The sequence below is a fragment of the Plectropomus leopardus genome, chromosome 19 (genome assembly GCF_026936395.1).
Source record: "Plectropomus leopardus strain MGB_pleo_1.0 chromosome 19, ASM2693639v1, whole genome shotgun sequence".
In the NCBI taxonomy this organism is placed as follows: domain Eukaryota; kingdom Metazoa; phylum Chordata; class Actinopteri; order Perciformes; family Serranidae; genus Plectropomus; species Plectropomus leopardus.
In genome coordinates, this window is record NC_142194.1 from 4410962 (window position 1) to 4437713 (window position 26752).

At 39.4% G+C, this 26752-nt stretch overlaps 1 protein-coding gene across 1 annotated transcript in view; it reads right to left on the minus strand.

The window, feature by feature from the left end:
- tbkbp1 (TBK1 binding protein 1) overlaps nt 1-26200 on the minus strand; it is a 75851-nt gene extending 49651 nt beyond the window's left edge. Inside the window, exon 1 of the mRNA XM_042508352.2 lies at nt 25883-26200. The gene's annotated coding sequence lies outside the window, so the exon portion shown is untranslated. The remainder of the gene's footprint in view (nt 1-25882) is intronic.
- Nucleotides 26201-26752: the final 552 nt, after the last annotated feature.

Genomic DNA, 26752 nt, shown 5'->3' on the forward strand with positions numbered 1-26752 from the left:
TACATTATATTTTTGGACAGTCTTAACCTTCTAGTTTAAACTGTGCTCAATTTTGACTTTTTTCTTTATTTTGGACTAGTTGGCATTAAGTCTCAGTTTAAACGTTGGTTTGAATCTCAAGGAAATTGGTCATTAGGAACTTCCGTAAACATGGACACAAAGCAATGAGTGACGTCATGGTGATTGTGTCCGTTATTTATACAGTCTATGATTTTAAAGTGTCCCTCTCTCTCTTTCATGTCCCCCTCTCCTCTCCCTTGTCTCTGTCCCCTCATTATTTTCTGTCTGGCACCGTAAAACAGTCCAGCTCTTCTCAATGCCACCTCGTGATCCCTGCAGGCTGTACGTTTGGCACCTCTGACTCAGACAGTATGTCTGTGAATGAAGAGTCCAGGGCAAAGAGGAGGTGTGCCTTTCTGTCCCGTGCTCACCCGCCAAATGCTCCCATAATGCCTAGCTTCGCTCCACTGCATCTGTTCCCTCTGCTGAAGTCTCCCTTTCACAGAGCTGGACGCTGCAACACACACTGAGATCCTATTAACATACCGGCAGGTAGCGTTTGATTGTGTGTGAATGAGTGGGCATGTGAGCACGTGCACATCAATGTGTGTGAAAATGAGTCCGTGCAGAGACAGTGTGTTTAATGTGTGTCAGTGCAAGGACATGGAGGCAGCAGTGCAAGCAGGAAAAGAGCACTGTAAGTGTGTGTGTCAAAAAAAACCCTGGAAATGTCCTAAAATCCAAGAAACGTCCTAAAATCCTAAAAATGTCCAAAAATCCTAAAAATGTCCTAGATTTCTAGAAATGTCCTAAAAACCTACAAATGCCCTAAAATCCTAGAAATGTCCTAAAATCCAAGAAACATCCTGAAGTCCTAGCAATGTAATAAAATCCTTAAAATGTCTTAACATCTGAGAAATGTCCTAAATCCTAGAAATGTCATAAAATCCTAGAAATATCCTAAAACATCCTAATATCTGAATAACACCCTAAAATCTTAAAAATGTCCTAAAATTCGAGAAACATCCTAAAATCTGAGAAACGGCCGAAAATCCTGGAAATATCCACAAATCCTGGAAATGTTCAAAAATCCCAGAAATGTCCTAAAACCCTACAAATGTCCTAAAAACCTAGAAACGTCCTAAAATCCTAGAAACCTACTGAAGACCTAGCAATGTCATCAAATCCTTAAAATGTCATGAAATCTGAGAAACACACTAAAATCATAGAAATGTCATAAAATCCAGGAATTTTTTTAATCTGAATAATACCCTCAAATCTTTGAAATGTCCTAAAGTCTGAGAAACATCCTAAAATCGTAGGAAAATGTAAAAGGCTGCTGCAACTGGTCCCTGGCCTTGTTTCATTTTGCAAAACTGGCCCACAAGTACAGTAAGTTGAGTATCTGTGCTCTCTATCTACATATATTAATAGTGCATACATCTCATATACAATATATGAGAGGGGGAGCAACTGTCGGGCACTTAAATAGATAAACAACAGCTGGTACAGTTTCTATTTACATATCAGATTGTTATTGTATACAGTACACACACACACACACACACACACACACACAGTTGCAATCTGTTTTGTTTTTTTTAGTGCTGTATAATTAGTGCGTTGTTTATTAAAGGCTTTCCACAGTGGTTAATAGCAGAGGTGGGCCCCTTTGGCTAAACAGAAAGCAACCTCTGCTAACATCCTGAAAACAAGTTCCTTTCTATAAATGATGAGATTGAAGTCCCCCTCTAGACACATTTTAAAGTATGTAAAGTACTCCGCCATGATTAATATTTTGTTTGACATGGTGTTCTCACATAACAAGGAAAACTGAAAAAAAAATCTAAAAAAGGGCTGGAAGTACATCCACTTTTTCTCCATCCCTTTCTCCGCAGAAATAGAGAACCCCAGGAATGAGTCCTAAAATGCAGAGATGAGTCAGCATTTTGGCACTCTTGGTTCTTTGTGTCAAAGTCAGTGAGTTTTTTGAATGGGTTAAAAGTGGTGTTCATTTGTGAAGGTTATCTTGAAAAAAAAAAACACTGAAGTATCATAGGCTTTTGTTTACCACAGAGCTTATTTTCTGCAGTAACCCAAAATCCAATGGAAAATCCCATAGGCTTTTTGACGAGGGCAGCAGGGTGATGCTAACTTCCACATCGGCTTAAGAGCACTCTATATTAAAGACAACCTCTGTCTAAAGCAAACACACTGTGACGTGACAGGCAGTTGTCCAACCGACAGACATTATGTTTTAATATTTTATGTTACTTTTATCATTATACACTTATATTTACACATTTTTTGGTTTTTATTTTATTAAGTTTTTTGTTTTTGTCTTGATCTGGGGACTAATTTGATTTGTAGTATTTGTCTTGTCTTAGTCCTGTCTTGGTTTTGTTTAATTTCTACTGGATCGACCAGTTATTTTGGTCCTTTTTAAACTGTTCTATTTGAAGAAAATTCAATAGACAGATTGGGAGAAAAATAATTATTTCCTTGCAGAAACCTGCCATGCCAGACTGTCCATCACTGGTGCTGATGGACAGTGGAGTGTCCTTGGGATATTATTGTGGGTAAACACCTCTGATAGCTGTCAGACCTGGGTCAAATGGTGATAACGGCGTTTGTTTCTGAAGTAGGGTATAGGTGCCTTTTAGGACAGTAAACTGGTTGTCTTATATTGTGATTTAACCCTTGGAAACCTGGATCGACATCAGTTTTCTTGTGCTGTGTTCAGACATGTTACGCAAGTATTTAAACATTTGAACTGTGAATTAATTGATTTGATTTTTTTTTAAAAGGCAATCAGCAACTGGACATAAAATATCTTGCAAGAATTGCAAGAAATTATTTAAAAATGTCAATAAAATTATTAATTGAAAATTAGCTTAGAAAACCGAGAGAGAGAGAGAATTATTAGAAAATTATTTTAAACAAATAGGCAAAAAATATCCCCAAAATTACATTTAGAATTTTTATAATTTTATGTTTTTGTTGCAGGGAAAAGAGGTTATTCAATGTTATTAATTTTGCTTTTATTATTATTATTATTTTTGTGCTGATTTTTATGTTCTTTCTTTGTTCTTTTTTTGTTAGTTTGTTTTGTATTTTGTTTTTTACTAATATCCTCTTAATATTTGGGTCATTGCCCATTCAGTCACCTTCTTCCCATATTTTTGAAAGAAATCAAGCCAGTTTCCTCAAGTTTCAAAGGGTTAATACCAGTTAAACGTCACAGAAAAGAAAACATTTTTGATTGTGCAAAAAGGTAATTTTGTGTCTAATAATATATGAAAGTTTGCCTAAACAAATGAAGCTGCAGTTTGTAATTCTGGACAAACAAAATAAATACAGATGGCCTTTGGCTGGTAGATGCATAATACCATCATCAGTATTTGAAACCCTGCGAATTAGACAAAAAAAAGAAAAGTATTTTTTTGTTTTTAAAAGTGGGCAGTGTAAAATAAAAAAAGATACAACATAGTAAAAGTTTAGACTACAGAAAATGATTTCTGTGCACACCCACTGAGCCATATCCTTTTTGGTAACTAGCCTAATAATTCTAACTCCGACCTGATGTGATAAAAACCCGACCATCTGGTCCTCCAGACTGGTTCAAACAAATGCCAAGATATATTAGAAAATACTATTTGAGTCATGTACCTTGAGAAATTGTCATTCTCACCTGCCTGCATGTGTCAAGTATGCAGAGTAACCACCTACAATGCTTGAATTAGCATAGAGCGCTGGCATATTTGCTTTGTGCAATTATTATTATTCACTACAGCCATTTTTCTAATAAAGGTATGGTGCAGTTATGATAAGCAGTTTGAAAAAAAGGCCTATTTCCTTCTCAAACAAGCTGTGCAGCTGTGTGACGTGCAATATGTGATCCTCCTTAGTCGGACGCAATATATTCTAATAACTGACAGAACATTTAACTCTTGAATATTGATGTTTCTGGTACTGAAAGTCTGTATTGAATCCTTGCTCAGATTCCTAGGTTTGCTCATACATAATACGCAGATATTTCCAAATTTAAACAGGAAAACTTCTTTTACCTCTCTGTACTATATTTTACGAGGCAAAGATTTATTATTATGACTTAACAATGGCGCGCAGTTTGATATATTTACATAAAACAGAGTAGAAATTGTCCACATTTACCCAAAATATAATATTGTATGGATTCCAATATCTCCTAGTCCTTTAATAATAATTTATCATGTTTAGATGCTTCTTCTTCTTTGCCATTGCTGGCACATTGCTGCATTTCTTGGCACATTATCGCCACCTGTAAATCACTGGATCAATGTGGAATCATTGCATCACTTGCTCCACCTGCATGTGTGTGTACGAGACCAGCAAAATGATGTTAAATCGCCCTTAGGGTAAAGATTCCTTCAACTACGCTGGTTAGGTAATGTCGACATGATGTACACTTTTATTTTCACATGAAATGTACAGTTTGTGCTCAATAGTGCTTTTACAAATAAACTTATAATGTCAATAAAGCATCTTGTAATTTACATTCATTTCCTTGTGCAGCACAGGTACGTGGGTGGGTTTAGAAATAGAATTAGGGTTATCTCCCCGTCTCATCTAAATATGGCCACTTCTGACTCCAGAAAACCAAGACAGAATGTCCAAAATGCCAAATTTGAGATTTCAAAATGGGAGTCCACAAAGCAATGGGTGACATCACAGTTCATTATTTTTATACCGTCTGTAGTTTAGACAACTGGCACTTTGTTTTTTTTAATCCCACTCAAGTGCTGACTCTATTTCCTTTTACCATTTGATGAAATTAGGGTTTTTTATGGCACCAGGAGCAGCTGAAATGTACATTGGGTCCTTGGCAAAATAAACCGAACTAATTTAATTAAAAGAAATGAATCATATTACATAATGTGATTTATATGAATGTGATTACAGAACATCTAATCAATTCACAACATTTCTGTTTGGTTTCATGATGTAAAGGCTGCAGCTTCACTCTGTTCAGTAAAGATGTTGCTGTGAGGCGTCACCTGGAAGACACTACGTCCTCTTAAAACACCTGTATACTGTACTTAACTGTACGCACAGCTCAGCCCAGCACCCACGCCACGTGCCACTACTGTCAAAACACACACACACCTATGTGCACGCACACACACACAGCACTTATACAAAGCCTGTCAGTACAGGAGAAAAACACCACCTCTAACAAATGCCGTGCTGTGCCATGCCATACCGCGCCATGATTCATCACTCGGGGAATCAGCCATGTAGGCAGGCAGGCAGAGTGTGTATGTGTGTGTGCATGAGTCTCTCTCTCTCTCTCCCTGTGTGTGTGTGTGTGTGTGTGTGTGTGTGTGTGTGTGTGTGTGTGTGTGAGTAAAGCAGGCAGTTGACGTTCAGGAGATTGATGGCAGGGGCAGGATGGAGACAATGAGCTGTGTTGCTGTATTTTTTTTTCTCAACTCTGTTTTCTGTCTGCTTCATCGCTCTTTTCCCTCCTCCTCCCTCATCTCTCTTTCCACCGGAGCTGTATCGAACCGTCAATCCCTTCCCCTGCCGTTTTTTTCCCCCCCTCTTCCCCTCCTCTCTTGCTCTTTCTCTACGTCATTCATCCATCTTGGTATTCAGCTGCAAAGTTCATCACAGCCCCCCTGAGCGGAGAGAAAAAAAAAGGAAACCTCAATCTTGACTTTGAATGAGAACTTTCCCAACAAAAGACATTAATCTCCTCATTATTACTACGACCAATCCAATACTTGGATTCCCTCGCTCTGAAATTTGAGTCAAAGTCGAGCTAAGCTGCAGCCCAGAAGCAAAGAGCAGAGAGGAATAGACGGAGAGGACAAGATAAAAAGCCCGCCCTCTTTCTACTAACTTCGTTTAGCCTCTCAAATTAGTGGCAACAGGATGGAGTGAAAGATGACTGCTCTGGATGAATGAGATGCACAATGTGGTGAAAAGAGAAAGTGGATGTAGAGCTGTACTCGGTCCAGCACCAAACAGCAGACAGAGTTAACTGGTGAAAATAATGGAACATTTAGCAGCTAAAGAGCTAGATATTTCCTTCAGGAGTTGGTGGAGACCAAAAACAGAGCTAAAAGAGAAAAAATACTGGGCATATTCATCAGGTTGACACAAACATGACCGGCACCCAAAGATACATAAAATGTGTTTTTTGCAGTCAGTGGAAATCAACCTATGCTGTTAGTTATGTATAATAGAGTGTAGAAAACGGCTACATGGAGCAAGGGTGTGTTTCTTAGGCTTAGGAATTCATTATTTGAAAGATAAATAATGAGTTATTTATTTAAACTTTAAAAAGTAAGTGTCACTTTAGATAATTTATCAAGCAAATATGCCAAACACTCACTGTTTCCAGCTTCTAAAATGTGAAGATATTTTGCTTTTACCAATTGATAATAAAAATATGATTTAGAGTCAATATTTTATGTGGCCTGCTGTGCAACGGGCTTAACTGAAGAGTGCAAAGCGAAGGTCCGAACCTGTGGGATGTGATGAGTCTTATGGTTTATTTATCAATGGCTCGCAATTAATATTCTTAGAGCAGTGTGGATCTGGTTTTGTGGTTCTTGTTTAGTGACGCTGCAGCTGAGTTTGCACAGCCTGCTGCGAGGGAGGATCAGGTGGTGAGGAGGATGTTGTAATGCAAAACGGTGCAGCATGCTACGACTTCACAGCCTTAACGTGGAAAAGCGGTATCAGTCAGATCCCATCACGCGCACACACCTCTGTGAGCCTCCGCCTCACGGTAAATTCATACATTAATGCCAGCCAGAGACCTTGACAGCTGGAGCAGCTCGAATCATTCCAGCGCCAGTGGCCCCGACTCGTACTTGGCTCTCACTCTTGTCTTGTTCCCCCGGCATCTAAAGGCTTGTGTGCTTCACAGAACATCACATCCTCCTCCAATGTGTCTGTTCTGCTGTCATGCACTGACTAAAAGACAGACTGATAGTGAGACGCACAATCTTTGACACACACACACACACACACACACACACACACACACACACACACACACACGCATTCACATAGCTAAAATGGCTAAAAGTAAATATTATTGTATGCATGAAATAAAAAATTATGCATATAGAGCATGTAGAAACACGTATTACACTATTAAAATAAAAAAAAACATTCATTGGGAATGTGTGCTACGTGAATGTTTGTTTGTTTCAGTTTCATTCCTATTCAGTGCAAATCATTTGCTCTTGAGAAAATTTCCTGAGATGCATGCAAAATGTACAGAAGAAAAGCCTACGTAACAAACAAACCCACACATGCTTCACAAAATGCAAAACACAACATGCTGTCATGCAGACAAGACGTTATCCAAAGAGAGCTGGAGAGAAACGATCTAAAACTAAAATGACAGCCTCGTGGTTGTGAGCCTCTGTAAATCAGTCAGGTTGAAGTTTGCATCCATGTCTGTACAGACTCACATGTAGCTATGTAGCTAGTTGACAATGCTTCAAATGCTGATTGTTGGCTGAGAAAAAAAAGCTACAAATTCTGAAACGTGGATGTTTCACACACATCTTATTGCCGGTAGCACAGGAGATTTACACAATCATTATATTTTCAAGGTGGGCACTACGGTGCAAACAGGGTTCTTGAGTCCAGCTGGACGTTTGTGGCAAATTGTTTCGAGGAATTCTTGAGATGTTGCATTCACAAGCATTAGACAGACGCAAGGTTACCATGACCTTGACCTTTGACCACCAAAAGTGGATGTTTGTACTAAATTTGAAAATATTCCCTCAAGGTGTTCTTCAGATATTGCGTTCACAAGAATTATATGGATAAAAGGTCACAGTGATCCTGACCTTTGACCTATGACCACCAAAATTTAGCCAGTTCATCATTGAGTCCAAATAGACGTTTGTGCCATATTTGAAGATATTACCTCAAGGTATTCTTCATATATCGTGTTTACACGAATGAGACGGATGAGAAGTCACAGTGACCTTGACCTTTGACTACCAAAATCTGATCAGTTTGTTGCTGTAGCAAAGTTCATTACGAATTTTAAGAAATTCCCTTCATATGTTCTTGAGGTATCATATCAGAAGAATGAAAAAAATGTTAAGTCACAGTGAAGCTGACCTTTGACCTATGACCACCAAAATCTATAAGTTCATCTTTGAGTCTAAGTGGACCTTCGTGCCAATCTTGAAGAAATTCCCACAAGGTGTTCTTGAGATACCAAGCCCACGACATTGCGATGGATGAGGTCACCTTGACCCTTAACCACTTAATTCTGTTCATGTGATCCTTGCATCAAAGTGAGCAGTTGTGCCATATTTGAAGAAATTCCTACAAGACATTCTTGAGATATCACTTTCATTATTTATTCATTTTTAGACTTCAGTTTCGTCCCTATGCAATGCAAATGAATTGCTCTTGATTGGGAATTTCTTCCTACTCCAGATGCACATGCCAGAAAAGCAGATGTAACAGACAAATCCAGACAGATGCATCATAAAATGCAAAGCACAACATGCTTTTATGCAGACAAGAGCTTATCCACAGAGACCCAGAGCCTAAAATTAGACAAAGACATGTTTATAACAAATCGAATCATATCTAATAAAATAATCCAAACTACTGTAAAAGGAGCTGCTAAAACGGAGGTTAATTCTAACTCTGGCCTCTATTATAATAAGAAATAAAGATCTACGAGAACCTGCTTAAGAGAGAAAATATAACTGAGTGTTTAATTGGCTCCCAGCGCTGATATGACAATCTGTGTCTGCTGATTAATTAATGCTGCTGCTGCCGCTGCTGCTGCTTGTTGGATGAGTCCAGAGACAAGATGATGTGTGAGGGGAAAAAAGAGAGCACTGGCTTGGATCAGAAAGAATGTATGATAAACATGAGCAGTGCATTGTGGGGGCCGAGCGATGGTGCTCGCTGTGTTTGCACGTGTGTGTGACATCATCTATTTGCAATGGATATAACCTCTGCTCGTTCAGGTGTTATGAGGAAAAACAATACAGAGTGTGTGTGTGTGTGTGTGTGTGTGTGTGTGTGTGTGTGTGTGTGTGTGTGTGTGTGTGTGTGTGTGTGTCCTATGATTGAGCGTGTGTGCTTCAGTTGCACGTGCTTTGTCGAGCTGTTAGCACATTACTTTAATGAAAGTCAGTGTCCTTGGCAAAGGACGCAACCGCTCAGCCACTGAAGGCCGTTCTCCTTTCCTCAGTCCACACACACACACACACACACACACACACACACACACACACACACACACACACACACACACACACACATTAAACCCTCCCCCTCGGCTGCCCTCAGATGCTCATCTTCTCACACAGACTGGAGTGTTAAGGGAAGGAGACAGCATGTGGTGTGTATGTGGATGTATGTGAAAATGTGTGTATGTGTTGGGGCAATCAAAAGACAGTGAGGGGGTGGAGGATGGAGAATGGAGGGTGGAGGATGGGGCGTAGAAAATGTAGTCGACTACTGTGTAGTAGTCTGGGGGGAAGAGGTGGTGGTGATGGTGGTGGGGGTCCTGGTAAAGAGACTGGAGTAAATCTGAATGTCACAGACAGGCAGAAACACAAAAACACGCATAATAACTGAGAGGGAGTGTGTCAAAACACAGTTTAGACACAGACACACTGTAGACACACACACACACACACACACACACACACACACACACACACACACACACACACACACAAACACTGATATTGTACCATGGACTAGTGCTGGTTATCATATAGAGTTTTTAATAGTAGTTTATTGCAGATGTCAACATATTTTTTCAAATATAACTGTCACAGGAATAATATACCTGTGGGCACACCTGATCATTTCATTTTTAAATGGTTTTATTTGAAAGTAATATAATCCAATTTTATCTGGATGTCAGAGACACTGGTGGAGAATGATAGCACAGTGGACACCAGTGGAGTCACCGGCGGAGAATAAGAGCGGAGCGGACACCGGCGGAGACACCAGTGGAGAATAAGAGCAGATTGTTTATACTCACCGCTCTTTAGAAGTACGCCTTTTTGTGCAGGTGTGTGTTGTTCTTCTGTGGTGTGTTATTACAAAGTTACACCACCAACTACTGGTGGGGCATGCATGCTACAGTATTTTTGGTTGTTTTTGCAGATCCGTGTACATAAGGATCTTTTCACAATGTTATCATATGCATGTATATTTTTTTTAAAAACTGCAAAGGAAAGACTTTTTCAGTTTTAAGTGGGGCCGTTCTCATCTAAACGTGGCCTCAATATTTCCTCCACCAGCAGTCACCACACACTCTGTGATTGCTAAGAACATTCATATGCATTTGCCAGCAGAGTGAGAGAGAGAAACAGAAGAATGGCAGCGGAGTGAGAGAAGCACGCAACACTTCTGAAGAATAAAGCAAACAACTACAGTAGATTACAGCACAGCTGACAGGATGAACAAAGATAGAAGAGAAGGGAGGGATGAGGGGATGAAAGAGAAGGAGGGATGAATGAGGCTGGGGTTTCTGTTAATAGGAACATGTAGAAGGGGCTGCGTTCGACAGCCAATTATCACACAGAGACACAGGCGCAACAGTAGACTTGTTAGGGCATTGAACCCATATGTTCCAGTTCACATGTCTCTGCACACTTCACACGTTTAGACCCTGTGTGCTCATCATTAACTGAAGAAACGCTCACACAGAGAAAAGGCTCCCAGCTTGTTCTTTGTCTGTACATAGTACGCTCCTGCACACATGTAACACCTCTCTGTCTTCCATCGTCTGGCGTGAAATAAAAGATGCACGGGGAGGTGTTGAAAAGAGGTCTTTGACTGTAGCATCAAGCACACAATAAAAAGAAGGTGATACATGAGAGCAGTTTTTGAAATCGAGTGTGAACCCTGGTGGTGTAATATTATTTGTGTTCAGCTCATTTCTAACCTGCAGTCCTGAGTTTTATAGTAGCAACAGTAGTGATGGCAGTTCGAGTCAGGGATGTGAGACATTGTTCTTGAGGAGTGTTACATAAGACGTTTTGTCCCAGTGTGGGAAAATGATGAGGAGAGTATGGAAATAGATACTCCTGAATTATCGATATCATCCTATTGATTTGCTCTGGGAACCGTGAAGACATTGTCTCTGTCCTTTGTGTGAGGTTGATCTGGTTATTGGCTTTCAGCACCATGGACAGCAGCCCACACAAGCAGCAACACTACTAAGACTTTTCCTGCAGGACACACAGCGTGCTCGTGCATTTTCTGGACCCTGAATAGACGTGATGTTGTTTCAGTGAGACTATTGAGTCTGTTAGTCTGGACTGTAGATCGGTCCCTTTGGGATTTGATCATCACAACAATTAACCCTTTGAAACATGAGTGAAATGGCTTAATTTCTTTCAAAACCATGGGAAGCAGGCAATGAGAGATTTGTAAAAAGTTAAAATTACATAATTTTGTAACATAATTCTAAATATGTGATTATTTAATTATATAATTATATATCATATTATATGTAATTATTTTAATTCTGCAGAAAACACTAATTTCTCATATTAATCAATTCTGTGACAGTAGTATAACTATTTTTGCAATTTTTATTTTCCCCCACTAATTCATTGCAAAATCAAACAAATAAAAATGTTTAAACAGCATTGCAACTGTTCTGGAAAAGCTTTCATGAAATCAGGCATTTCGGGCTTAACCAACAACTAAAACAGCCCATGAAAATCCTGGATCTGGGTCTGAGTTAAGTTGCATTTCTTAGCAAATATAAAACCATGGCTCAAAAATTCAGGATAGAGAGATTCATAATTGACCTTGTTTCCAGTTCGAGAAGTCCTGTCAACAGGGGATTTTTTCACTGCAATACTGCGAGTGGCCACTGTGTATTAAATGTTTGAAAGAGAAACTTCAGACAATGTCCAGACCTGATTCTCAGGGCACTTTCCAGAGTTTATTTAAGACAAAGGCTGAAGATACAAACTAACCAGGGACCCACATAGTGCCACCAGCACCAAATATCTCACAGGGCATCTTTAAAGATTGCTGCAGTTAAATTTAATCCTCATATCCTCCTGACCTGCACTGGCAGGCTAACAAGCACTGTTTGTCTGCTAACAACAAGCGAGTCCTCTGTGTTTGGCCTCCGAAAACACACCATCAAAGACGACCAGGTTGTAAACACAAAGCAGCTGGTCCTTTTTAGTCACTGAAGTAAAGACCTACATACGTCCACCTCTGCTCTGCTCTGCTGTGCAAAATGAAATGATGCAGCACACATGGTACACACACATACCTCCTCTCAGTTGTTGTCACTCTCGCTCTGTATTTCAGCTGCATATTTATTGGAAATCTATGCGCTGTGGCAAGGCCCTGCTGCAAACACAAAGATTATCTCACATCAAATTATTCTTTGTGCTCTCTGAGTCAATTTGACGGCAGTTTTGTTCGTTAGGTTTGATTCCAGAGAGGAGGGATGTCACAGCGTAGTCGATATGTCTGAGACGCTTTTTGTTTCTTTGTTTGTGTATTTCCTTTAATAAAAGAAGAAGAAATGTCACAGAATTAAAATAGTTTCTTTGGGGCATTCTCAGAGTGTGAGCGGATATTTTTAGGCGCGGCAGAGAGAGTTTAAGCAGTCCAGTTAGGAGTGACATGCAAGTGGGTAACCTGGTTTTTCTGAGACACAAAAAGACTCGTGTGAATCCCCAGCGAGCTCCAAGACTCCAGGCCCAAACGGACTGCCTTCTGGAACCAGGATATCACACACACACACACACACACACACACACACACACACACACACACACACACAAAGTCCTTTTGAGTGTCTGTTTTCTCTGTGAAGGTACTGGAGAGTTCCTCTGTCAGTTTTAGCTGCTCTGGTCTCACACACACACTCTCACACACACAGACGTACTGTGCATATTACTCTACATTGTGCCTCCACGGTCGGCACAGCGCCTTGCGTGGGCCGAGAGAGTGAGTGGTCACATTACTCCGCAGTTACATCACATTCCTTCAGTCTCCCAAGCAACCAGGTGTCCTCCAACAACAAAAGCAGCACAACTACAACCCTGTTATGTCATCCTCCAGTTGTCACACAATGTTCAAGGCTACACATTAAACAAATTAGGAGAAAAAAACACGTCATCACGATACATTTGTACCGCTGTGCAAAAGACGTGTTGGTGTTTGGTGCAGTCAGTGGGGTTGCTCTGGAACAATGAACACAGCCGGGACAGGGAGGAGGTGTGAGTTTGTTGCTTTCTGAGAGCAGCAAAGCAGAGTTTGGAAAGAGGTGAGGCTTTCTTCCCCCTGAAAGACTACGGCAAAGTGACTCATCTGAAGCCAAAAACTCTGATAGAGAGGAGAGCCTTGATGCAGGTGGGCCGCCCATGGCTTTTTCAGAAGCAGGAGAAAAAGAATCAGTGGTCACTGCCTTGGCCCACAGATATTACACCACCGTTACGTAAAAAATATGGAGAGAAAAGAAGGTAGAGAGAGAAGACAAACCAAGTGTAGACAAACCAAGTGAAGCCAAAGTGGGGTGACGGTTATAAAGTGAGAGCATGATGGAAAAATTTAGCTCCTCAAAAGAGTAATTGTCCACATTTTAATATCCTCCTGAGACCAGAAGAACAAAATCTTTCTATTATTTACTTTTCTTTTTTTTAAACATAATTTAAGCAATTTAGGTGTTAAAAAAAAATCACAAAGATTTTTTTTGTTTTATAACTTGTCCGTTTTAGTGGACATCGGGTCAATCATGTCTAAAACTAACAGTACATTTCTGCAGCATATTAACATTATAAAATTCAATTCACCTTTAGAAATGCAGCATTAAAGTTATTGTGCATGCTGTGTGTGTGCTTATGCATGTGTGTGTTTACGCTTCTTTAACATTAAAACATTAACATTATAACGGTCAAATGCAACGTATCTCTGATTAACACAAACAGTGGGCCCTTTGGGCATGACAAGACACACAGACTTTGTGATGGTTTTGCATTTGTTTGTAGTCTTTAGCAATCTCTTTGTGGTCATTTTGTGACGCTAAAAAGGTAATTTTCTGTCTTTTTTAGGTAGCTTTGTGCCTCTTTGTAGTTATTTTTTTGCTTTTTTATGGTTGCTTTGCCCATATTTATAGTTATTTGGATTATTTTTTCATTTCCTTTGCATCTCTTTATGGTCATTTTGAGTCTCTTTCAGGAGTGTACGTATTATTTGAGTCACATTTTGCAGGTGAAAGCCAGTTCAGTAATCCATCTATGGGTGCATAGATGGATTAACTAATCCATCAACTAACATCCAAAGCCTAGGTGTTATTATGGAGACCGATGAAGTCAGACGATGTAGCCCTAGTTATAACTTTTCGAGCACTACAGTATGTTATTGCCTCCAAGAATGATGACCAAAACTACAGATATATTTTTTTTTAATAAAATCATGTAAACTCAAGCTGCAGGATTCACACAGAATGGCAGCAACTTCAAAGAGGAGAGGACATAATTAAAGCAAAAAATAGAAGGAATGAAAGGAGACGAGGGGGCATAGGAGGTGTGTGTGTGTGTGTGTGTGTGTGTGTGTGTGTGTGTGTGTGTGTGTGTGTGTGTGTGTGTGTGTGTGTGTGTGCGTGCGTGCGTGCGTGCGTGCGTGCGTGCGTGCGTGCGTGCGTGCATGCGTGTGTGTGTCGACCTTGCTATCTCCTGAAGGTAAAGGGGGAGGATCCCTGAGCGGCGTTGTTTCCCAGCATTATCAAAGCTTTGATTTGGCACAGAAATGTCCTTCAGGTGTCACCGGCCTGGCAGCGTTTCGTATTGTGCCATAAACCTGATTAGTGAAATCTGGCTCGAGCTGGGCGGACGTTACTGTGTGTCTGTCACTGGCTACACTTTGGCTCCTGTTTGCTCCTTTTTTATTTTGTTTGGATTAAAGATGAAAGCAGATTGACACTGTGTGCTCTGGAACACTTTTATCAACTGAACTTCAAAAAGAGCTTCTCATCTCTGTTTATGTGCCAGTGAGCCTGAGGACAAAGTATTGTTAATTGGATTTTGGTACTTGCTGTATTGAAAATAATTAACACTTAGTCACCAGTTGTGATTGGTTAGCATCTTTTGGAAATGGTCATTATGTCCAGTTTTAGCCTACGATTATGATTATGTGCGAAATTCTAATTTCATAAAGCCCGCTGCTTTAAAGACATAGTGGTGTTTTATGGGGTACTTATCCACGAACAGTGTATTTTATACAATACATGTCAGTCGGCATGACCCCACTCTGGTAAAGCAGGCAGTAGCCTGACATGAAAACTAAGTAATCTTTTGTTGAGGGGTCAGCAACAAAATCTATTTCAGTCAGGACCATTTTAGTCAAAGAAAACTTTATTGCTATTTGCAGTATGACATTTTGGCGGTGTGGCTCCCTTTCTGGGACCTCTCTGCCCTTTCACGTGCTTACGTGGAGAGAGCACACCTCTCTGTCCTCTACGCTCATACATTCAAGCCTGATGCAGAAAGAGCAGAGAGCAGCTGCAAAGACCCCTCCGGATACGGAACAGAGCGAGCATCAATGACAAACAGTCTTGATATTGATAAGTCAGACACAGCATGAAAAGTAGGACCCGGGGCGGAGGCGAGTTGCAAAGAGGCTCGCCAACACATTCTCATCCCAAATGATCAAATGTTGCCCCTTTGCAGCGGACCTCCATGTCTACATATTACGTTCTTCTGCATGTGCTCTTTATCTTACGGGATGATGCTTCTGTGATGTCAACAAATGCACATGTTGGGATTAGGCTGCATGTGATTATGTTTAGGCAACAAGTGCACATGGCAACCAATGCCGTGATGTCAACAAACGGACATGCTACCACAAATGGTGAGGTTAAGGGAAGGGTGTAGAAAAAAACATCACAGTCAGACAGGATGCAAACACCGGACTCCCACATGAAAGTCTGGGGTTTGTTCGATAGATCCAGCACCCCTGCAAATGCAACAGATTGTGTCCGGTCGTGCGATCCAGCTGACTGACACGCGTTATTAACACTTGACCGATGACCAATATTTGGAGCCAATATGCATTTGCAATAAAAATGAAAATCTTTCTGTCAGTGATTCGAATTTGGAATATAACAAACTCCAATGCAAAACTTTGTTTTAATGCCTTTAGCAAATGTTTAATCAAATCTGAAACTTGCAACATCATAAACAGCAAGTTCCCAGCAAGTTTTCTTATACATTTAAATAAAAATGAATGAATAAAAATAGCTTCCTGATGTTTTACAAAGTAAAAGTTCCTCCCATGCTGACACTTTCTTTGCACTTTTTAATTAATTAATTTTATCATAAAATCATTAAAATAAAACGCCAATACATAAAATCTACAAAATGCCAAGGCCGATAGTCTGTTGACCCTTAATTAACACCACAAATGGATGGCTGACGCCGTCTAGTGACGTATTATGTGGATGCGAAAGCTTTTGGTGTCAGGATCTTAGGCCAAAATCACTGCAAAAGCTGCAGTATTTGATTACTTCAGAATGAAAATGGTCTATGAATACACTGACTATGGATAAGTGCCCCGTACAACCCCGCTTCAAAAAATTCGAACTATCCCTTTAACTTATGCAACAAATCATGTCTCACGTTGTAATTTTTTGACTTATTCAAGAGCCGGGTCTAAATTGAAACATCTGATATATAATGAAGACGGGAGCACAGCGGTTCAGCATCACTCCCTCTTTGTTCTCGCCGTCTCCCCCTTCCCTTACCCCCGCTGACCCTTGAAAGCCTTCTATGAATATTCCATCAGCCAGCAGGGCCTCTGCTCCCCCTCTTCATTTAGTCATGCAGTCTGTGAGTAGCTTACATAAAAGTCCATATTTATGTATATGAACATAATCATACCATAAGTGTGTAGATTGCCAGGCAGCACAGGAAACATTGAAAATGAGTTTGAAAAAGGGGCAAAGCCATCGCAGGAAATGGAATGGGTTTTGCATAAATTAGCACTCTGCAAATTATGTCAGCGCTGTTTCTAGGCAGGACACTTCCTCAGTGTGTGTGTGTGTGTGTGTGTGTGTGTGTGTGTGTGTGTGTGTGTGTGTGTGTGTGTGTGTGTGTGTGTCGGGTCTAATATATGCTGCCCACCGGTGATGATACTGCAGAGTGAGATAAATGACCTCATATTCTCATGTCTGAGCTCGGCTCTCAGGTGCTTCATGGAAACTACAGCATCATCAAGCTGTGGGGTTATTAATGCAACTTCAGAGTGCAATATTTACTGTAAATGTACTGGAAATTGTGTTAACTTTGTTGTGATGCTACAATCAAATTTTTATTACGGGATAATGTAATAACTTGAACCACAAAGAAAGCTTAACAAGCAGCCTGCTGGTGGGTTAGTCATTACAAACTTGTGCTGTGCAGCCAAACTTTCTTCAAACACACAGACGTTTATTTCTGGTGGAGGATCCCGAGAATTATTAGTAATAATCAGGAGGTGAAAATGAATGCCTGCAACATTTTTCATGGCAGTATGTCCAATAGTTGCGGAGATATTTCACTAAATCCACAGATGTCAGCTTCATATTGATGCTGGAGGAGAAGTCCACAGATTGATTCTATAGGATTAATCACCTGGGGAGCATGAATGTCTGTGCAGAATTTCTTTGATTTCTTGATTTCTTTCAAAAATTATATGCAACGAGCTGCTTAACAGCAAATGGACAAAAACAGCATGGTATTACTAAAAAGATACAAGAAAAAAACCTAAAAAATAAGCAACAAAAAAAGAAAAGGAAAAAAAAAGCAACAAAACAAAGACCTGAAAAAAAGTTCTTTAAAATAGAGTAAAACATTTTTTTGTATTTTCTTCTGTAATGATTATTTTCTATTAATCCAACTATTTTTAACCTTTTTTTAAGGCTTTTTTTTCACCATCTCCTACTAATTTGTTGCAATTTCCCAAGTTAACATTTCTTGTTAACTTACCCCTTCAAATCAAATCTGCTCAGGTTTGAAAGGGTTAAATGCTTGTTAAAGGTGTCTGAAAGCAGCAAACTGATTTCAGAGGATTAAACACTGTTTTCATTCTCTCACCAACAGGCCAAAATCCCCAATTTGATCAGTTTTACATAATGTAATGTAATTTATTTGAGGTTTATTCGTTTATGCCAAACCTGCCCCTCAGTGACACAGGTGAGAGCGATCGTTAACGCTATCGATGAAGCTGCCAAAACATCTGATTCCAGATCTGATACCAGACTCCTCAAACCATCAGGATCAAAGAAACAGACAAGCACTTGCTGTCTGTGTCGTTCTGACGCAGCTGATGTGCAGCAAACCCTCAGCAGAGAGAGGAAATAAAGCTCGCAGTATCTGTGGCATTTCAATCCTGCTCTGAAGGCCAGTTTGAAAAACACAACCCTCAACTCAAGCAGCTCTCCACTAATAGAGCTGAAAAGCTGAGGCAAAGGTTTCGCAAAAATCCAACTGATCCAGGTGGTTAAAGCCGAGTAGGCTGTTTAATTTTGGGCAAAAATCCCATAATAAACTTCATGCATATTGCAATTTAAGTGGACTGAGAGAAAACTAGACTTCTGCATCTCCTCTTGGCTCTGTTTTCTGGCTTCAGAACACGGATCCTCAACTTGCATTGCCCGAGGGCCACTTTTGCTTTACCCTTTGAAACCTCAGCAAACTGGCTTCATTTCTCTCAAAAACCTGCGAAGAAGGCAATAAGCAATCAAGGAAGGGATGACCCAAAAATGAGCAAGAAATAAGTAAAAAGTACAAGAAAATCACCTGAAAAACGGTTTAGAAAAGAAAAACAAAACAAAATAAATACATGTAAAAAAAATTAAATTACCTGAAAAATCTTAAAATGTCTAATAATTCTGACATAATCTTTCACAATTAAATTATAATAAATATAAATGTAGTTTACCCTTAGCTTTTTGCTTTTTTCCCCTGTACATTTTCCCCTAGGCATTTAAACTTTTTAAAACTTTTAAAATTAATTTTTAGGTAATTTTCCTGTACTTTTTAAAAATTTCTTGCTATTTTTTAGCGTCAACTCATAATTTCAAATGCCGCTGTCTGGGAGGACATTCAAGGTCTCACTTGCCACACAAAAAAAATGTGTGCAAGAAGTAATTTGTGCCCTGAGTGTTGAAAATGTCTTCAATGTATTTTAGCTGCCCTTAACTGTCCTTGTGTTGCCAAGATGCTGAAAGCAAATTTCCATTTTATTCAATGTAATGGACAACAAAGTTTTCTTCTCCACCTTTTTTTGACAGAAAGCGACAAATCTGTTTTCTGTTGTTATGGTCTGTCCTTTGTTTGGCTGACTGGCTTCAGTCTCGCTGAGGATTTTGAGATGTTTCAATGTGTTATTATGTCAGAGCTGCCTCCAAAAGGACTTTGTTACTGCAAGAAGATGAATAGAATTATGTTTTGCTGTTGTTTGGTGCTGTTCTCAACAAGCTGACAGCTCTAATTCTCCGATTCTGTCAAAGAGGACGGTCAGATTCAGGGAAGAAAACAGCACAGTGTGCGTGTCCAGATCATAATGAAACATTAAGCTGACTCGCTAGACTCTCCACATAACAAAATTACAGTATTATGACCTTTCTCCACCAAATTTAGCACATATTTGCAGGGTGTTTATGAATATAGATAGATGTGTATGCTCTGTTTTTTTCTCTCTGGTGTGTCATTTTCAATGTCTCAGACATACCGGAAAACCTTTTAGCAAAAAGTAAAGCAGCACGGAGGACACAAAATGTCACAGTGGTTACTTCTTTTTTGGTGGTTGCACTCAATTTTTTTGTCTGTTCTATCAGGTTTATGTATTTCCTTTAGATAAAAAAACCCCCCTCCAATTGAGTTAAGTAATTCTAACATCAACATCAACATATCTGAAAGAAATAGTATTTAATAACAGTAATTACATGAAATTTATTACAGTAAATTATTATTATTATTAAAAATATTTGAAGTGTAAATTTTTTTTAACGGTAATAAAATAAACTTGTTAGTAAATTATGTGAATTCTTAGGGATTTGTGCACTCAGTCTCACGATTTGCTGCAATAAATTGTATTAATACAATCATCTCAGTTTTACTTGATTTAATGACATAAATGGTACTTTTTGGGTTATTTTATAATGACTTAACTCAACTGAATGGAAATTTGATATGACAACCTGACAAAACAGTCATAATAATAATAGTAGTAGTAATAATGCTAATTAATAATAGGTGTAGTAGTAGGCCTAGTAGTGTTATTTTTTTTTTAAAAAAGAGTCCATAGCCACTACTAGCATAACACAGAATCATGAGTTGCATTGTGGGTAATGTAGGCACCATGTTTTGACAAGCAGGCAAAATGAGTGGAATAAGAAAGATGACATTTGTGGTTCTGCTGCATCAGTTTCTTTTCCTTTGTCTTTTTAAAAACACTGTCAAGTCTTTGTTTTGGATAAAAAACAGCCATGTGGATCAGGTGTAATGTTTCTTGAAGGCATTGACAGACATCGTAAGTTGTTTTGTTTGGAGGACTTATATATGACTCACAGCTGCAGGGTCAGTCTTATTGGCTCGTCAGTCCTGAGAGATGACGGGCTGGTCACCTCTTACATGTAGCTTTTATATAATGCAGTATTAAATATAAAAAAACATCCAATAAAGTTTTGCATTTGTGTATATGCATTTATATATTCATGAGATGGAGATATGGAAAGTAACAAAAAACTGAGCCTTGCACCAGATGCAGATTTAATGAATGTCATTGTCATTGAATACTGCTTATGATGATATCTGAAAAACAGATTCATATTTACAAGCTTGTCAGAATTTGCAGAAAGACTCTTTCAGAGATCTGCAGGGTTCAAAGTGTGCCGCCAAAAAAAAAAAAGAAAAAAGAAATCGACTTCATCATCCACTGCTTTTCTTGACTTTGCAATTCTGAGGCAACACTTTGCAAATGCTTCCTTTTTATACAAGAGTTGACAAGTTGTTAGGTAGATGGTTTTGATTTGAATGAGGCCTTGTCATGTGTTTCCGTGAGTGCTGTTTCGTTCTACGTTAGGGTATGATTTCCCAGATTGAGCAGCATTATCCAGAACGTTGAACACGTCGTGCTAACGGCCACTGTCTCAGCTGTGATTTGCTTCTGCGAGTTAATTCATTCAACAGAGAAAAACACTTCCTCTGTTCAATCGAAGGTGCCAATTTTCTCAGTCTGATTGCGTCAGCACACAACCCCCTCCCGTCCCCAACACAAGCATATACACACATAAACGCACCCTCGTTCTACACATATCACCCCAGAGTAACCCTCCTCAAGGTCAGCTGGAACAATGCAGCTTCAAAAACCACACATAAAAGGGACAACACGTCCAAAATCATCCACAATGACAGTCACACCCAACCTGTTGTGGTATGTTCTCCTGTAAAGTGTCTTGGTAATGTCCAACAAAATAAATTAAAATAGAAGGTGTATTGTATTGGACTTGGACACTGTCCTTGGTCGTAATCCAATAATTTTCCAAACAAAATCGGACTGAAAGGCCGTTTCCTCGTGAGAATGAAATCACTGGCGCACTCTCACCTCACTTCACAGCGCATCATGTTTCCAAAAAAACAGCATCAACAGCACTCATCAGCACATAACAAAGTACATTATACAACAGCTTCAAGCATGGGGGAGCTCGCTGGGATCCAATTTAAAAGTGCAAGGGGGAAAAAAAACATGATTAACGAGGGCAAAAATGCAGAAAAACAAGCCCAGACCCGCCAGAGAATATACAGCAGCACAGCGGCTATGTGATTGGTGATTAGCAGGTAGGCTAAAGCCATGATTCACTTCCTTAAATTAGCTCTTTTGGACGTGACACCATGGGAACTGACAAGAAGGGAGGGCTGAATACTTCAAATGAAGTGGTGCTAATCAAGTAGAAGAGAGACAACCAGTAAGATCAGGCTCCGCAGATGGATGGGAAGTGAAAAATAAGGAGTTGTTAATGTAACCTACTGACCCCTCTCACAGGCCGCTGCAGAGACACACACAGCTGACAGACTTTGGCATGGAGCTAATTATCATCAGGCCCGTATGAGCATGTGAAATAATGACTTGATCTGAATGCAAACAGCATGAGTAAGCATAGGCGCCCCTGTTTGATACGAGTTATCAGCCCGACATGTTTCACCCGCTGAGGATAAACCCTGCTGCATTTCAGCACCACGTCGCTGTCCGCTCTTAATCCACTCCAGGCTTTCTTTGAGAACAAAAACAGGCCGCCTTAAAGCCGCACTTCATACAAAAGAAAAAAAACGTGTTTGCTGAAAAGGCGGAACTCACCTCTGCAACATAATATGAAACATCTTTATCGTGATACGCAGAGCAGAATCCACGTGCAAGCTCTTCCGATAAAAGGAGCTTGAATTTGTGAATGTTTGGTCTGTTTGTGGCTCTGATTTTATGGTTTTAAACCATGCTAGTGATGTGGAGGAGAAATTATCAGTCAATGTGGTGCAGACTGAAATATCTCGACTACTGGATGGATGGAAATGCATGCTCCCCAGAGGATAAACTGTAACAAATTATCCTTTAGTTTTTTCCTGCAGTGCCACAAGAAGGCTGACAATTTTTTGATTTCATCCAAGTGACATGTCTTGACAACTTTTGGATGGACTGCCATGTAATTTGGTGTTTAATTTTGAGGATAAATTCTACTGAATTAATGATCCCTTGACTTAATCTAGTGCCACCAGCAGGTCAGATTCTTCATGTTGGTGTTATAGCAGCCTGGCTTTTTTGCCACCATAAACAGTTGTTTTTTAACAAGACATGCAACAAGACTTCATTTACACCGGAAATTCTGCCACTAAATGTGGTTCTTTTTTAACGAGACATTGCTGCATTTACACCAGACGTTTTGGCACCAGCAGCTGTTCTTTTTTACGAAGATACACTAAAAATTTACTGGTGGATAGTGCCACCAAAAGCCATTGTTTTTTCCTGAGACATTGCAGCGTTTTCACCGTGGGTTGTGGAACTAAAAGCAGTTGTTTTTTAAAGAGAGAGTGCTGTGTTTCAGCAGGGATTGTGGCAGTAAAGTGGTTGTTTTTTCTTAGCAAGACATTGCTGCTTTCTATAAGGATTGTGCAACCAAATGTGGTTGTTTTTACCAAGACATCACTGCATTTTCATTGGAGACTGTGCCAACCAAAATTGTTGTTTTTCACTGAGACATCACTGCATTTCCACAGGGGACAGTGGCACTAAAAGTGGTTGTTTTATACCAAGACATTACTGTGTTTCTACCATGATTTGTGCCAACAGCAGTCATTGTTTATTACCAAAACATGGCTATTTCTATTGAGAATTGTGGCACCAAAAGCTGTTGTTTTTTACCGAGACATTGCTGACTGATAATTTGCCATGTTTCCACTGAGGACCATGCAGCCAAAAATGATTGTGATTAACCAACAAATAGCTGCATTTCCAACAGGGAATATAGCACCTAAAGCAGACATTTTAAGATGAAACAAGATTAATTCCTATGAATAAAATATCTCACCATTCGCTGGATGATTTGGCACAAAATGTGGTGATCTGTTTACTTTTCAGAGCACCAACCAGGTTGACATTTGACCTCACAACTTTTGATGTGAGTTTGTCACATTCTATTTTTGTTGTGATTGTTATTATTATTTCATTGAAATCATATTTAAAAGGGCTGATATTCAGTTTAAAATAAGCTGCGATGTCTACATATAAAGCTTTTCTGAGATATTTAGAGTCAGACTGTTTTTGTTACGATCACTTCAACCCTTTGAAACCTGGATTGACATCAGTTTTCTACATTCAGAAGCCTTTCATAAGCTATTTGACCCTTTGAAACCTGAGCGAAGGTGTTCAGTTTCTTTCTAAGCGCAGCAGAGTAGTTGTGTGTACATCCGACCTTTTTATGAGGCCAGGCACCAGATTAAACTACATATTAACGTTACAAAGAGAAGAAATATCCACACACTGGAGTACAGCTCCCAGTATTTAATTAACTACAACAGATGCAATATTTCAACCCAACGGGGTCTTCATGACGTCAATCAAAATAGTCAATTAAATATTAGGAGCTGTAGTCCCGTGTGCAGATATTTATTCTCTTTATTCTTTGTTCAGTTTCTTTCTCAGACATGGGGAAGGAAGGTAATAATCAATTTGGCAAGAAATGTACCACAAATTGCAAGTAATTAGAAAAAGGTGACAAGAAAATTGCCTAAAATTTAGCTTAATGAAAGAGAGGAGGCTTATTTGAAAACTATTTAAAATAATGTCCAGAAAACTATACTTATAGTATTATTATTATTATTATTATTATTATTATTATTATTGTTATTGTTATTATTATTATTATTATTATTATTATTATTATTATTATTATTATTATTATTATTATTATATTCAAAATTATGTTACCAAAAATGTAAAGAAAACAAATTTTATAAATATTTTCAGAACTTTTTTGTTTTTACTTTTTTGTGCATATTTCCAAATAATTTTCTTGCAGTTTTTTTTGGGTAATGTCATATTACATTGTTGATTGCCTTCTCCTGTTTTTTCAAGAAATAAAACCAATTTGCCCATGTTTTAAAGGGTTAAACAAAAATGAAAATCATCCAGATGTTTAGTACAGCTCCATCCACATGCAAGCTTTTCTTTTAAGGGGCTGGAGAGTTAGGCTGAGCGGGCGGGTGGCCGACGTCTGTCCCCTGGAGGACGCCCAGGGCTGGTTGGTCACTTAGGGGCACTGGAAGAAGCTATGGGGGCTGTGGGAGCCTGGAGCATGATAGATGGCTCCAGTCCCGCTCAGAAAAGGGCAAGCATTGCCTTTCTTTTTTTCACCTCTAGTTTTTTATCCATATTTAGCCAGTGTTTCTAAGCCAGAAATACTCATCGGAGTATCCAAGAAGCGTGTTTTAGATGAAATATTGACACATTTTCAGATTAAATAACTGCTGGCTTAAGATTCTTAAATATCCTCTCTGGGTGTAAGTTTTTGCACAGAAAATAGTGTTGATATCATCAGCCGTACTATTACTACAGCCTAATGATGATAAGAGGGAGTGATGTGCACTGCACGTTCAGCTGTGATGTCTTTATAAAAAAGCTATCCGGAGAGCTGTTACCGAAACAATAATGGAAAACATTCAGATGTGCAAGCGTTTCTATTACAAGGAGAAGAGATGAGCAATGTATGCTCCTATATTTAGCCTGATGAGCAGTGTTTGTATTTCAAAGACAAAATGTTCCAACAGCCCCACCAGCAGCCTTTTTTTCCTTCCTCTATTTTTGTTTTGCAACAGAAATTAGTCACAAGTTTTACTAAAAATAAAGAGAGAATTATTCCAATCTTGACATAAACTGACAGTCCTTTGGCTATTCTGAGATTGTCATATTTCTCTCTTGGATATGATGATGCATGGATGAAACCAGGCCAGAGAGCAAACTACCCGACAGATGTAGGCTACTTTTGCTGACCGCTTTCCATCAGCACTGAGCTGAAGTTGAAGGTTGCCTGCGGCCATGGCATCGCTCTGTGTGTGATGCTGATGTTGCCAAAGCGCCCGAGCACCACGCGTCTCCTTTAAGGAGATGTATGCATCAGCTGTGGCCACTGCAAATAAATGCGCGTACGATAAATAAACACAGCAGATTATTCTTCTTATTAATATGATTTTAAAATCTTGCATCCTTGTGGCGCGTTTCAAAGCCTCTTGGTGCGATGACCAAAACATGGCTGTTATCAGACATGCAGTTCATTGTATCCGTCATGAAAGACATTGATTGTATAAGGAGGATAACTCACGCGCTCCCGTTGATCGATCCGTAAATGCCATCGCTTGGGAGTGTGGGAGGCGGGAGGTAGAGCTCCCCCCCAAAAATGCGCTCTGTTCCTCGGTGTGTCCAATGCCCGGTTAATAGGCTGCTGCTCCTCCGGTGCTCCTCCGGTGCTCCTGTGGCAGGGACAAGCACGCCTCCTGTAGATGCAACTGTGCAGGACTGAGCATCACATCGCACACCGTGGAGCCCCACTAGTGTGGGATGATGATGTCGCGGGAATAGGAGCGTCAGTCTCTCCTTCTAACGAGAACATCTCCTGCTTGAGTCACTCTGCATGTGAGAGGGAGAGCCAAGGCAACGCAGCGCTCAGCAACCTGCACAAAAGATTCATGTTCTCATTTGGATCTTTTTTCCTCCAAGGAATTTAACCCTTTGAAACCTTGGAGCCAGATCATTTTTTTATGTGCTGCTTTCAGACGCCTTTCACAATATGCAAACCTTTGAACCGTGAGCAAATTGCTTGATTGGTGATTTCTTTCAGAAACACTGGAAAACACCCAAAAAGCAACTTGGCAACATTTTCCACAAATTGCAAGATTTTTTTTTTTTTAATGCTGGGGAAATATGTCTAGGGAGAAAAAAATATTAAAAAGCTAGAGACGGGCTGGATTTGAAATTATTTTACAGAATTATTCTATTTTTTTAATTAAAGTCTTATTTGCCTTATTTATTTATTTATTTTTAACTAATTTTCGCTTTTTAAAAACATGGGAAAACAGCCAGTGAGAAAAAAAGTAAGAAATCTGATTTTTTTTTTTTAAATGCTGGGGGAAATATGTCTACGGAAAAAAGAAAAAAAAAAGATAGGGAAAAGTGTTAATGGAAAAAAAAGAAA